Here is a 15586-nt window from a genome sequence, read left to right on the forward strand (position 1 = left end):
ATGTGAGAGAAGCCTCTGAGACACCAGCTCAGCCAGCCAGACCCACCTGTCAGCTTCAGCTGCTGGCCTGCAGAATGAAGAGGGACCAAACACCAGTCAGAGGGGTAATCACTCTTGCTTTAAGCTTCTTGGATCTGGATTGCAGTCTAGTGTGGGGTTCTTGGGGTGTGTGTCCAGCTTGCCAGATTGTGTGAAGACCTCAGAGAGGGCACCCCTCTAATAGCTTTAGCAGTTTAGAAAACTCCAGCATTTGGGATAAAAGTCCCCTCTCTGGTGGCAGAGTCCTAATGTGGCAAAAAGCCCATGGGTCAAGTGACTGAGGGGTGAAATGACCAGGCAAAAGAAACAAAGAAGAAAGAAGATCCCAATATTCCTCCTATTTTGGGGACAAGGAAGAAAGCATGGAACAGGAGGAAGACAGTGAAGTTAGAACTCCTGCACCAAAAACTTCAAAGGAAAATATGAGCTGGTGACTGGCCATAGAAGACCTTAAGAAACAAATAAGAGAAGTGGAGGAAAAATTGGGAAGAGAAAAGAGAACAATGAAAGAAAATTTCAAAATTAGAGTCAAAAGCCTGACTGAGGAAAATAACACCTTAAAAAGTAGACTAACTCAAATGGCAAAAGATTTTCAAAAAGGCAATGAGGAGAAGAATGCCTTAAAAAGCTGAATTTGCCAGATGGAAAAAGAATCTCAAAAGCTCAATGAGGGAAATCATTGCTTCAGAATTAGATTGGAGCCAATGGAAGCTAATGACTTGATGAGAAATCAAGATGCTGTTAAACAGATGCAAAAAAATGAAGGAATAGAAGACAATGTGAAATATCCCATGGGAAAAAAAAGCATTGACCTGGAAAATAGATCCAGGGGAGATAATTTAAAATTATTGGGCTTCCTGAAACCATGATCAAAGTAAGAACCTAGCAATCATCCTCCAGGAAGTTGGCAAAGAAATCTACCCTGAAATTTTAGAACCACAAGGCAAAATAGAGGTTGAAAGAATCCACCTATAACCTCCTGCAAAAGATCCAAAAAAGAAACTTCCTAGGAATATTATAGCCAGGTTCTGTAATTCCCAGATTAAGGAGAGAATATTACAAGCATCCATGAAGAAAAGATTTCAATATTGTGGAAAAGCAATCAGGATAACTCAGGATCTGGCAGCTTCTACACTGAGGGATCAAAGGGCCTGGAATATGATATTCCAGAGGGCAAAGGATCTGGGATTAAAACCAAGAGTCACCTACCCAGCAAAACTGAGTATCATGTTCCTGGGGAAAATATGGTCATTCGGTGGAAAAGAGCACTTTCAACCATTGTTGCTGAAAAAAAAAAGTTGAATAGAAAATTTAACATTCAGATACAAGAAGCAATAGAAGCATGAGAAGGTAAACAAGGAAAAGAAATTATAAGGAAATTATCAAAGTTGTAGTTGAAAGATATGCAAATATACATACATATATATATACACACACCTATATATGTCTATATATGGGCATATGAATGCATATGTGATTTTGTGTATATATGTTTACAGGTATACATTGATAGAGGGCACAGGACCAATTTAAGAGGAAAGGATGACACTTAAAAAGTGAAATTAAGAGGTAAGAGAGGAGTATAATGAGAGGAGATGGGGATAGAGAGTATGAGGTAAACTATCTCATATAGAAGAGGCAAGGGAAAATAGTTACAATGGAGGGGAAGAATAGGAAGGCAAAAGGGAATGGGTCAAACTTATTCCCACTGAATTTGTCTTGAGGAGGGAATGAAATACACGCTAAATAGGGTATCTCACCCTCCAGGAGAGTAGGGGGGAAAGGGAGAAGAGGGCGGATGATGGATGGAAGGGCAGGCTGGGGGGGCAGGGAAGTTGGAAGCCCCCACATTTTAAAAGTGACTGGATCAAAGTAGAGAATAGAACAAGTGGGAGCTGATATAGGAGGGAGGGAACTATAGTTAGTCTTTTACAATATATCTACTATGTTATTGTTTTGCATTAGCCACACATGTACAACCTGTACTGAACTACTTATCTTCCCAGTAAGGGTGGGTGAAAAAGGAGGAAGGGAAAGAATCTGGAATTCAAAGCTTTAAAATCAAATACTCAAACATATATATACTATTATTAATATTATTTTACATGTAATTGGGAAATAAAATATGCCGGCACTGCTGCATGTAGATTCACTGGACAAGTTGAAAGGGGTATGGGAGAAAATATGGGAGAGAGCAGATTAGAGGAGGGGATATCCTGTGGACTGATATTTAGGGGTGGTGAGTAGGGTAAAAATGGGGAGAAAATTTATAACTCAAAATCTGGAAGAAATGAATGATGTAATCAAAAGTTAATAAAGCATTTGAAAAAGAAATAAAAGATACCATCACAGCTTTTACTATCCAAACAGAGGTCTTATCTTCTTCTTGAACCCAGGCAAGTTCTCAGCAATCACTGTTCCCGGGGAGACAAAACTTAACAATGCCTCAAGATACATTGCCAATGTCCTCAATAATTCATTATCTGCCTGCCAAACAGTCTTTGGATCCCTGAAAACCTCAGCAAGACCTTCTTCCAGGATTTCTGTAAACATACAATAAGAAAATCCTTCTTCAGAGATTCTGGATGAACAGCAAGTTTCAATGAGCTCTTCATCAACAGCATTGTCCTTTCCCAGCAGATGCAATTTACTCTCTCTCTGCAGAAGAGATTCAGGACCCCTGAACCAACAGCAAGGTTCTAGGACCTCTTTAACAACAGCACTGTCCTTCACCAGTGGACAAATTGGCAAAACAACATTAAAACAGACAGACAAAATTCCAGCATCACAGCCATGTGTCCTCATTCCTGGGCAGCTCTTTGTGACAGATCTCAAAACTCTCGGGCAGCTCGACTGGCCCTCAGCAATCATGTCTCTTTGCCTCCATGATGTTACTTCCAAATATTCTTCTGCCTCTCTTTCTTTGCTTTTGCCTCTCTAAATCCATGGCAACAGCTGCTTCCAGTTCAGCCCTCTCTTTTCCTGTCAATAAGTCCATCCCAGAAGCGGGATTCACAAGATCTGGGTTTTAACACCACTTGAAAAATTAGCCAATACAGGAGGATCTTTAAATTCCATTACTATTACAGAGGGTTAACCAGCGCTGCCGAGGACTTCTGAGGAATAACCAGAGTTGCCAAGTACTGCTGAGGGAGGGCTGGCGCTACAGGGAATGAAAACTGAGAAAGGAGAAGAAAGGAGAACTGGGAGGTAGCATGACCGAGGTACTGGTATTTTGCCTCTCTGTTTTGATGTTACTATTTCTCAGATCTTGTTGGGTCTATGGACATTTCTCAGGCAGAAACTGAATTTATGAGGATGCTGGAAATGCTTTGTTAAGCTTTGTCTTCCTAAGACCAGAAACTATGAAGGGCTTGAAGTGGACCAGACATTGTTAGCTTCCATATGGAACAAAAACTGCACAAGAAGCTGTACAAAGAACTGAGAGCTGTCTACCTTTCAACCCAGGTGTCAGTTGGATAGATTCAGGCAGCAGCTGGGACTAGGGAAAGGAAGCATGGAAACTCAGAACCTGCCTCAAGTCAAGATGAAAAGACCTGTCATTGGGTATTTAATGCATATTGACCATATTATGTCTTCTTGTGGCCTAGGGGTGGACCATTCTGACCTTTATATTTATATGATTGAGGCAAGGATTTCTCCATTTAATAAGAAAAATACATTTTTGATGGAAGAGATTAAGACAATATGTCCTGGGGGTGGAGAACTTTGACCTTTGTACTTTGTGTCTATTAAGGAGGCTTCCCTCCTTAAGGATGAATGAAGGACTTACTAAAGCATTATGTTACTAAATGAATGTTATCTTTTTCTTAAAGCTATGTGACCACTTTGGTGAGAAGTTGTTAAGTTATATCATTGTGAATGCTTTACTTTGATTTCTATGAATGTTTTTTTCTTAGTTTGTTACTGAATAGAGTTCACTAAATGTGTAATCAGAAAATTGAAAGCTGCCATAGCAGTGGTCCTCTAAAAATCTTCCCATGCTTTGATTTACACACATAAAATAATGCAGTGTGATATAAAATAGTGTAAACAGTGAAATATGATGTACCATAGCAACATTGATGTGTATGATGTACTAGGACAGTACAGGAAAGGATAGGAGAGGACATCATAAGATAAGGAAAAATAGGAAAGTATAGGATACTGAAGAGGTAGAAAGCAATACTTGAGGCAGATGGAACAAGCAGGATGGAGAATGTCAGATGTGAGCTGAGGTGAAAAACATGAGCAGTCAGAAAAGTGATCAAAGAAGACTATGTATTAAAATCCCCACCTTGGACTTCTCTGTGTGCTTTCACAAAGCACCCCTGAATATATGAAATCCCAGAGTAGCCCTTCCCACTTTCCTGTTCTCCTTGTTCATCTGTAAGACAAAGAAATCTCTTGTACTATCTGATATCCCAGATATTTCTAGCATTCCAGAGTCAAGCTTGCCCCTTCTACATTCTCCTGCTCCCATTCCCTCTATCACATCAAACTAGTTAGACCTCCCACTGGAAATAGGAGCCTCTTATCCTCTGTCTCCCAGGTAGAGCAGGATGGTTCACAGTCTGTCTTTCCCACATGGAAGCAGGGCCTGCTGGCTGTTACCCCAATGAATGCATTTCTTTAACTTGGAGACTATTTGAGTGAATTCTTTCAGGACACTAGGGTCCACCCATATATTCTTCATCAATAGGACAGGATAGGTAGGATAGTAGAGGGCCCATTCAATATGAGATAGAATAAAATAAAATAGAACATAAAATAATAAAATGTAACATAAATAATATATAGAATAATATAGCATAATATAATGTAATAACATGTTATCAAATTAACATGTAAAGGAAGGGGATATAGTTAATATGATATAATATATAATATTATACAATATAATATAGTGGAACAAAATAAAGCAGGAGCCATAAATGTAATATAAGATAAAGAGAAACAAAATCAAACTTGCTTGAAGTAAATATATAGAAAAATGTGTGATAAAATTGCAAGTGAGATTGGGGAGGTAAGGAAGAATGACAATAGTTACCATTTTTATTTTATTATTCATTCAGGTCTAGACTACCATTCCAAATTAGAAGATAAATTGTCTCCATTTTTTCAAATCTGTATCTCCATCCACAATTTTACAAAGCCAACATTACACTGTTGCTGCTGCTGCTACTAACCAATAGTTATGGATCTTTTTAAGTTGAATATTATTTTATATACACAAGGATATTTGAGCAGTACAATAGCCCTGTGAGGTGAGTATTACAAGCATTATCACCATATGGCAAATGAAGAATCTGAAGTTTAAAGAAGACAAAGGATTTGCAAATTATTGTATAATTCAATAAATTAGAAAACTACTATCAACCTCATTCTTCTCTCTGACCTTTGACTAGGTACTGAGGATCCAAAAACAGACAACCAAAAAAACCAAAGGAAACAAACAAACAAAACTACAATCCTTGTTCAACAGTAAGTCATAGTCTATTAGGAGAAAGAATAAATCTATTTAAAAAACTGCATATATATATATATATAGCCAGTCTTAATTTCACAGGTCAGAACTAAAATGCTAAATATAGTAGAAATGAAACTAAGAAGATACAGTTTTATTTTGTGGTTACATTCTAAAAAAAAATTGAAGCTATTTTGAAAGACTTTAAAACTAGGCTGAAGAGTCATTAAAGAAAATAAAAAAAAATTATAGAAAGTAGTTAATTGGGGCTGCTAGGTGGTGTAGTGAATACAGCACAGGGCCTGGAGTTAGGAGGATCTGAGTTCAAATTTGGCCTCAGACACTTGACACTTATTAGTCATGTGACCTTGGGAATGCCATTTAACCCCAATTGTCCTGCCTCCCCACTCCAAAAAGAAAAAATAAGAAAAGAAAAAAAGAAAGAATGAAAAAAAACATACTTCATTTATTTAATTTTAGTTTTCAACATTTTTTTTTATAAGAATTAGCATTATAAACTTTTCTCCCTCTCTCCCCAACTTTCCAAGATGGCACACAATCTGATATAGGCTATATATGTACAATCATATTAAGCATATTTCCACATTAGTCTTTATGTGAAAAAATAAGATGTACAAAAGGGAAAACTATGAGAAAGAAAAAAATGTGCTTCTATGTGCAGACTCCATAATTCTTTCTCTTGATGTGGATAGAATATTCCATCATGAACTTTTTTTTAATTGTCTTAGATCACTTCATTGCTCAGAAAACTCAGTCCAGCAAAGTTTCATTTCATGATGTTTCTGTTACTGTGTACAATGTTCTCCTCATTTCCCTTTGCACAATTTCATACAAGTCCTTCCAGGTTTTTCTGAAATCTGCCCATTCAATATTTCTTATGGAGCCATAGTATTCTATTAAGTTAATATACCTTAATTAGCACAGCCAGTACCCAATTAATGGACATCCCCTCAATTTCCAATTATTGGACACCACAAAAAGAACAGCTACAATTTTTTTTATATGGCAGTCATTTTCCCATTTAAATGATTTCTTTGTGATATAGAACAATAAGTGATATGGCTGTGTCAAAAGATACACCCAGTTTTAAATCCCTTTGGGCATGGTTCCAACTTGCTCTCTAGAACAGTTGGATCAGTCCACAACTCCAGCAACAATACAATACATGTCCCAATTTTCCAACATCTCCAACATTTATCACTTTCCTATTTTGTCATAGTAGCCAATTTGATAGGTATGATATGGTACCTCATATTGTTTAAATTTTCATTTCTCTAATCAATAGGTAATTACAGAACTTTCATATGACTATAGATAGCTTTAATTTCCTTATCTGAAAACTGCCTGTTCATATCTTTTGAACATTTATCAATTGTAGAATTATTTGCATTCTTACAAATTTTATTTAGTTCTCTCTATATTTTGGAAATGAGGCCTTTATCAGAGGCACTGGCTGTAACAATTATTTCCCAACTTTCTGCTTCCCTTCAAATCTTCTTTGTACTGACTTTGTGAAAAAACTTTTTAATTTAAATATATTTGAAATTATTCCTTTTATATTTCATAAGGTTCTCCTCTTGATTGATCTGAAATTATTCCCTTCCCCATTGACATAAGAGATAAGCTATTAATAGTCTCCTAAACTGCTTATGGTATCAAAGGTTATGTGTAAATTATATACCCATTTTGACCTTATCTTGGTATGTAGTATAAGCTGATTATCTTTGTCTACTTCCTGACATAGTATTTTCAAGTTTTCCCAGCAGATTTTACCAAATAGTGAATTATTATGCAATAAGAAAGTGTCTTGGAGTTGTCAAGTAGTATATTTATGTCATCATTGCCTATTGGGTCTAATGTACCTAATCTATTCCACTAATCCACCACTCTATTTCTTAACCAGTACCAAATTGTTTGGATGGATGCTGATTCCTAATAGAGTTTTAGAACTAGAATATCCAAGCCACCTTCCTTTGCATTCTTTTTACTATTTCACTTGATATTATTGACCTTTTCTTCTTCTAGATGAATTGTTTTTTTTCCTAGCATTACACAATAATTTTGATATTTTACAAAGTAATTTGATAGTTTTTTTCTCTGTCAGTACTTTACTGAATAAGTAAATTAATTTACATAGAGTTGACATTTTGAGTTATTGATATATTTTCAGTTATTTAGATCTGACTTTATTTGTCAGTAAAGTATTTTATAATTTTATTCATGTAGTTTCTGAGTTTGTCTTGACAGGTAGATACCCAAATATTTTATATTGTCTATAGTCATTTTAAGTAGATTTTTTTTCTTTATATCTCTCACTCCTGGCCTGTATTAGTAATATGTAGAAATGATTATGATTTTTGTGGCATTTTTTTCTATCCTGAAACTTTGCTGAATTTCTTAATTATTTGAAAAAAATTAATTATCTATTTAATATTGTTAGTTGATTCTCTAGGATTTTATAAGTATACCATCATATCATCTACAAAGAGGGATTGTTTTGTTTCTTCATTGCCTATTATAATGTCTTTAATTAGTTTTTCTTCTCTTCTCCTAAACTTCTAGTAAATTTAGTAATTTACTTCTCTTATTCTTAAATTCTAGTAAATTCTTTATTTCTAGTAAAATATTGAATAATAGTAATATTAAGGGAAATTCTTGTTTTGCACCTTATTTTATTGGAAGTGCTTGTAACTTATCTCCATTACATATAAAGCTTGCTATGTTTAGGTTAATGACAATTCATATTATATTTCCTCTCTCCTTTCACCCTTTCCCTCTTAACCAGTGTTTTGCTGCTGACCACTGCCCCTCCCCCTTAATCTTCCCTTCCTTCTATCAGTTCCACTCTTTTTACCCTACTACTTCCCTCACTTTGTCTCTGCCTTTTATTCACCCCACATTCAATTTACTATCTCCTTTCTCCCCCTACTTCAATGTAGAGTAAGATAGATGTCAATAGCGAATTTGATGTCTAAATTATTCCCTTATTTTTGAGGGAAATCTGTTGAGAGAAGGGGTTCAAACATTTCTTCCTGCCTCCCTTTTTTTCTTCTACTTTAATAGCTCTTTATGCACCTTTATGCGATGTAATTTACTCATCATTCCTCCTCTTCAAGAACTATCATTTTTAATCTCTTAATAAATTATTTCATCATCACATCAAAGTCAACTTATACCCACACCATCTGTCTATATATACACTTTCTAAATGACACAATCAAGATAAATTTTTCAAGAATTACAAGTATCAACTTCTCTTTTTTGCCTCTTCACTGTTTTTTTTTTTATGTTTCTCTTCAGACTTTTATTTGAAAATAATGTTTTCTTCTCAGTTCTGGCTTTTTCATCAAGAAGCATAGAAAGTCCCGGTTTCATTGAGTGTTCATGTTTTCCCTGGAAAGATTATGCTCAATTTTGGTGGGAAATTTATTCCTTTTTAATGAAAGATCCTATACCTTGCAGAATATCATATACCATGTCCTCTTATCCTTTAATGTAGAAGCTGCAAGGTCCTACATAATCTTGATTATGTTTCTATGGACGTTAGATTGTTTCTTTCTGTATGCTTTCTCTTGCCTTGATAATTCTAGAATTTTGCTACAATAATATTTGGAGTTTTTGTTTGGAGATTTCTTTCAGGAGATGATTGGTGAATTTGTTCTATGATGATTTTGCTCTCTGGCTCTGGATTTCATAAGAGTTTTCTCTGATTATTTCATGAAATATACTCTAAATTATGCCTCCTCATTCTATTTTCCAGATCAGAAGTTGTTTCAGTGATGTATTTTAAATTTTCTTCTTTTTTTCAATCTTTTGTTTTCTTTAACTGTTTCTTGATGTCTTATTGAGTTATTAGGTCTCATTTATTCCATTACAATTTTTAACCAATTAGTATATTCAGTTAGCTTTTATGCCTCCTTCTCCAGTTGGCCAATTCTAATTTTCTTTATTTCTTCCAATTCTACTATTCAAGGAGGTGTTTTCTTCACTCAATTATTTTGTTCTTCTTTTTAGAATCTGCTGACTTTCTCATATCTCTCATTTCTTTCCCCAGTTTTTTCTTCTATCTCTCTTATTTGAATTTCAAAACTCTTCCTGATCTCTGCAAAAAAAGGTTTTTTGGAATGTGTGTGTTTGAGACCATATTATACTCCCCTGTGAGATTTTAGGTGTAGGGATATTGACGATATTAATTCTTCTCATTTTGTATATTGATCTTTCCTGTCACCATGGAAGCTCTCTGTGGTCAAGGATCATTTTTGTTTTGTGCTCTTTTTGCCTATTTGTAGGCTTTCTAAGGTTTAGCATTCCACATGGAGCAAAGAGGATACTCTCCCAAGTTTCTTTTACTGTTAGACATTAATGAAGTCACCGGATTTTTTTTCTGTTATGGACAGAGGTGCAGGCAGGAAACTATGGATGTCTAGCAGTTTAGTCCTCATTTGGCATCCTAATGGTGGTGGTCAGTCTTTGTTGAATCAGGTGTTTTTTTTTTTTTTTTTCCTTTTTCCTGCATCTATTCTGAAGTACATTTTGTGCTGGCTACTCAAGTGATCCTGCCCCCCCCCCTCCCCCCAGTGCTGGACTACAGCAAGATATGGTTATATGTGGTGGAGTCTAATAGTTCCCCTGGCTGTGCATGAGTAGTCCTGGCATTGGTATTAACTGTTCCACTCCACTTGGGCTCAGGATTTCATTCTGGTTTGCTGTGGTGGAACTTAACTGTAGGCTGGCCTGAATACTTCCTGCCATGCAATGTGCTTATACATGAGTGATATGAACCTTTTCTGCCAATCTCCCAAATCTCCTAGACTAGAATCCATTCCACCCAGTCTTACTGCTGGCTTTGCTGGTGCAGTCATTGATTTATTATGCTATTTTATGGTTCTTTGTTTGTTAAGAGGTAAATATGGGAGACGGGTTACAACTGATTCCTTACTCCATCGTCTTGACTCCAGGAAATCATGAAAGTGTTAAAGTATGTGAAAAAAAAATTCCAATTGAAAAATATAAAACAAACTTACAAAACAATTAGAATATGGTGTTTCCTTGTCCCACTGATGAATGGGTACACACACATACACACAACATGAATGCACACACACAATGTTGAATGCAGTAAAAAAGCAGAGAAGCATAAACGATATGGGATCACTTTCTCATAAAGTATGCTAGATTACTGTATGCCATCTCAAGAAAAATGGAAGCAGTTCTGTGCCTTGATTATTTTAATGCTATTCTATAAAAAACAAAACAAAACAAAAACATTTAGGAATACATTGCTTTGAACAATCCACATTGGACTAGATAGAAGAAAGTTGACCTAGTAGGACTTTTCCATCTCTAACTTCTATTATTCTATGATTTTATGGGTGGGAAAAATTAAAGTCAGGGATACAGTTGTAGGCAGCATTTGAATATTTGTATAGTTTTATATTCAGGAGCAGAAATGTCAGGTAGAAGACTGTAGAGCACAGTGCTGCAAGAGCAGCATGCTGAAATTTACAAATGGATTATTGTTAATGTATTACTGCAAACATTGCTGGACTCCAGGTTTATTCATTCATCCTAATGTAGAACTGGCCCAAAATAATGAGTTGCTGAAATTCACATTTGTCATTTTAGCTTAACCTATACTTTGTCTTAAAATTGAACTTAAATAACTTCAAGGTTGCCTAAAAGAATATTTTTGAATAATAAAATTTTAAACTCTCCTGTCATTTTAATGCATGTCCAAATCAAGGAATATTTTTTTAATAAACATACTTCACATTAAATGATCAGAAGAGTTCTAACACCTTATAGTGTTAAAAATAAAGCAGTATGAAATATGTTGTGTTATAAAACTGTCTGGAAGGAATGCTGTCTCCCTAAAAGCCGCATGATATGTTGCATGTCTACTTCAAACTATCACAAATATGGGCTTATTCAGCTGTGCAAAATTTACTTATCAGGCAAAAAAAAGTGTCCTTTGGGTTTACTCCCAGATGCTTCATTACACTTGCCACTTTCTTTATCCTGAAGAGACAGTGACTTGAAAAAGAGATATTGCCCTAAAGAAAACAAAGGCATTATATCTAAAAGTCATATTTTAAAGACTTATAATCATCATTTTTGTGTATATTTCAAATTAATTATATTCCCTGTATTAATTCTATGAAAGGTGAAATATTGTAATATTTGGTTGTATTTTTCCAGTAATTTATTGACAGGTAATTCGGGAATTAATAAGTTTAAACTTTTAAATTGAAGGAAGACAAGTTAATGAAATTTTTGAATTATTGTTTCTAAGTGAGAAATAAAACAGATTTGTTTTTATTTTGTAAATGCTTAAAACTTTTGTCACAATTTGAAGTTTAGAAGTTAAGTTTTAAAAAATGTGTACTAGAATAATCAGGAAAAAAAAAAGTTTAGTTGAGTGGAACAGAAAGGAACATGCCATAAAAGTTCTTTGTTTTTGCATCTATTGGTCTCCAGTGTATAGCAAATTGCCTGGAACATACTAGAACACTTAATAATTGCTTTTTGATTAATTGGAAGTGTTTTATTTTTTTTTCCCTTAACTGAGATAAGATTTTGATTATTAAAGAAAATTTTGGGGGTCTACTGGCAATGACAGAGATTTGAAAGCTTTCAACAAATCTTAGTTCCCTGTAGGGAACCTAAGAAATGATACTAAATCAATGCCATTTAAATTAAGCAGAGGATCCAGAACAGAAAAAAAAATATTAAAGCCTGAGGAAGATGAGAAGAAATAAGGCAATAGGATGCAGCCTATGCCACAACAAAGAAACAGATCTCTGCAGACAGATCCCGGGAACAGGTATATCCACGAGATGTTGTTACAAAACCTTACAAACAACGAACTGAAATGGGGCCTATACTTTTGCACTAAGGCAGAATGATGTATGGGATCCACAATGGATGGTTGTGAGAATGGGCAAGCAGCTGGAATGAGTTCCAACTGGTAGCTTTACAACTGATACTTTAGAGCTATGTCAAAGTTCCAATACGTGGGGTAGTGTAGCAGCAAGCACCCCGGAGTCCTCAGGGTTTGCCGCCCATACAGGTTCTTGGATCTGCTTTGTTAAAGGAAAGCAACTCAAAATGGGTTAACAAGCTTACTTTAATCAGTCAGACATATATCATTTACCTTGTTCAGGAGAAAAGGTCAGCACCCTGAACCTCAAAGTATACAGGCATAATTATCAAGACAGAAACATCAAGTAGACAGATTTCCAAACTGTCCAACCATTACATCCATACCCAGTCAACATCTGGGTTTCCACATTCTGGGTTTTTCAAAGCCGGGGGACTCTCAACAACGGCTTCCCAGAATTCAGATCAAATCACAGAACACTTCTCAAAGTGAGTCCCAAAACAAAGCTACACATCAGGGCTTATATAGCCTTCTCCTGGCTCAGAGAATGTAACAACCTTATTGACTCACTGGCCAATCAAGAAGTATCTACTGAAAAACAAGCCTCCCTCCCCAGGCTTCAGGTGCATTTTAGCCTAGGGGCAGGGAAGATCTTCCAAATTTGCATTCCCATTACAGGTAGGCATGAAAGTTAGAGGTGGGTAATATCCTATCATAGTGTAGATCAGGACAAACAGTCCAAAAGCTTGCAACAAATGAAATTCTAAAGTTTTATTCCTTTGAACCTGCAGGCTCTTCCAGCAAGGCACATGGATAAATAGATTTTTCTCCCTCTCTGTCTCTCTGTCTCTGTCTCTGTCTCTCTCATCTCATCATTTTTATATGGTTGTTTTCTTCTGTGTGTAAAAAATGCTTGAACATATTTTTTAAATTTTTAATATTTAAAAAAATTTAAATTAAATTGGATGTTTACTTTTACTTCACATCGTTCATTTCCACTAGATTTTGAGTTGCAAATTTTCTCCACATCTTTCCCCTCTCCACCAGCCCAAATCAGCTATCCCACTGTATACCACATGCCCAAATCTGATCTCCTATATCCTCCCCTATTCTCCCTTCAACTTACCAGTAGGGCAAGCAAGATGGATTTCCACTTCCCAGTGCCTGTATGTATTATTTCCCAGTCTCATGTTAATAACAATAATAATACTTTTTTAAAAATTTGATCTTACAACTCTGAATTTTAAACTCTTTCCCTTCCTTCCTCTTCACCCCCCTTATTGGAAAGATATGGAATTCAATTTGAGTTCTGCATGTGTAGTTACACAAAACATTTCCATAGTGTATATATAGTGAAAGACTGACTATATTTCCCTACATCTTACCCTGCCCCCCAACTTGTTCTATTTACACTTTGACACTGTCATTTTTCAAGAGTCTGTGCTTCTAACTACCCTCCCCCCAAACCAACCCTGCCCTCTATCATCCCTCCTCTCATCACATTCACCCTTACTCTCCTGTAGGGCAAGATACTCAATTTAGTGTGTATGATGTTCCCTCCCTAATCCAAATGCAATCAGAGTAAGTTTAATCAGTTTTCTTTCCCTTTTTGTTCTTCCCCTCCATTGTAAAAGTTATCCCTTGCCTCTTTTATATGAGATAATTTACGCCATTATGTTGCACCCCATCCCCTATCATTATATTCCTCTCTCACCCCTCAATTTCACCTTTAAAATATCATCTCTTCTTATTTAATTGATCCTGTGCCCTCCCTCTAAGTATACCTATACACAGATATAAAAACACACATCTGTATTCATATGTATATATACTCTCGTATACACACACACACATTTATATTCCCTTCAACCATCCTCATACAGAGAAAAGTTTCACAATGTCCAATTATCATTTTTTCATGTGGACATGTAAATAGTTCAACTTTGATAAGTTTTTTATGATTTCTTAACCTGTCAAATTTTCTATTCAGTGCTGTTTTTTTTTTCCATCAAGAATGTTCAAAAGTCCTCTACTTCTTGGAAAGATCATATTGTCCTATGAAACAGACTCCTAAGTTTTTCTGCATAGGTGATTCTTAGTTTTAATCTTAGCTCCTTTGATCTCCAGAATATCATTTCAAAAGCAGTTTAATCCCTTAATATGGAAGCTGCTAGATTCTGTGTTTTCCTGATTGTGTTTTCACAATATACTCAGCGATTCTAGGCACTCTAAAACCTGGTTATAATATTCCAAAAGGGTTTTTATTTCCTTTTTCTTTTGTAATCTTTTCCAAGAGGTGATAGGTAAATTCGTTCAATTTCTATTTTGCCCACTGGTTCTAAAATATCAGGATAATATTCCTTGATAATTGCTTTTATTCAAATTAAATTTTCTGTTTATTTTTAGTTTACATCATTCATTTTCACAAGATTTTGAGTTACAAATTTTCTCCACAACTTTCCCATATCCTTCCCCCCAAAACAGTGATTCTATTCTTTAAGGCTTCTCCCAATCTGCACTTTCCCATATTGTCCCCCATCCAGCCTCCAACTTTCCAGAAGGGCAAGAAGGAACTTTTTACCCCAGTACTTGTATATTTCATTTCCCAGTTGCATGTGAAATAATAATAATAACAACATATTGTTAAACATTTTATTTTAAAACTTTGATTTCCAAATTCATTACCTTCTTTCCTCATCATGAATCCTTACTGGGAATATTAGCAATTCAATATAGGTTGTACATGTGTAGCTATGCAAAACATTTCCAAAATGGATATATGGTGAAAGACTGACTATATTTGTTACATGTTCTCTCCTGCCCTCCACTTCTTCAACTTCCTACTTTGACCTGTCTCTTTTTTAAAGTGTGTGCCTCCAACATGTCTCCCCCCAAACCTTCCCTCCATTCCAACATCTCCCCTCCTACCCCCTTCACATACTTTCCTGTAAAGCGAGACACCCTATTTAGTGTGTATGTCATTCCCTCCCTGACCCACATTCAATCAGAATAAGGTTGGCTCAAGGCATTTTACCTTTCTGTTATTCCCCTCCCTTGTAAAATTTTCCCTTGCATCTTACATATGAGATAATTTATGCCATTCTGTCTCTCTTCACCTCCTCTCATTTTATTCCTCTCTCAAATCTCAATTTCACCTTTTAAGTATAATCCTTTCCTAT

The sequence above is a fragment of the Petaurus breviceps genome, unplaced genomic scaffold (assembly GCF_028583685.1).
Source record: "Petaurus breviceps papuanus isolate PSGF00001 unplaced genomic scaffold, PetGlider_PUasm1.0 213, whole genome shotgun sequence".
NCBI lineage: Eukaryota > Metazoa > Chordata > Mammalia > Diprotodontia > Petauridae > Petaurus > Petaurus breviceps.